Below are 419 nucleotides of genomic sequence, written 5' to 3' on the forward strand. Positions count from 1 at the left end.
CTTGTGCCTGTGTTTACACTCACTGTTAAGAATAATGGGCATGTCTGCAGTCTATACTAACAAAGCATCCATCAGTTTGATGAGCCAGAATTTTGGGCCCATAGCATATACAGTGGTACCTCGGGTTACAGTTCTTCAGGTTACATACGCTTCAGGTTACAGACTCCGCTAACCCAGAAATAGTACCTCAGGTTAAGAACTTTACCTCAGGATGAGAACAGAAATCGTGCAGTGGCAGAGCAGCAGCAGTGGGAGGCCCCATTAGCTAAAGTGGTAACTCAGGTTAAGAACAGTTTCAGGTTAAGAACGGACCTCCGGAACAAATCAAGTACTTAACCCGAGGTACCACTGTATAGGTCCCTCCAAACGACCTGTTTATTAAGCGTTCCTCCTGATTTACTTGCACAAAGCTTACAGGG

Source organism: Podarcis melisellensis, assembly GCF_964234715.1.
Source record: "Podarcis melisellensis genome assembly, chromosome: 2".
NCBI lineage: Eukaryota > Metazoa > Chordata > Lepidosauria > Squamata > Lacertidae > Podarcis > Podarcis melisellensis.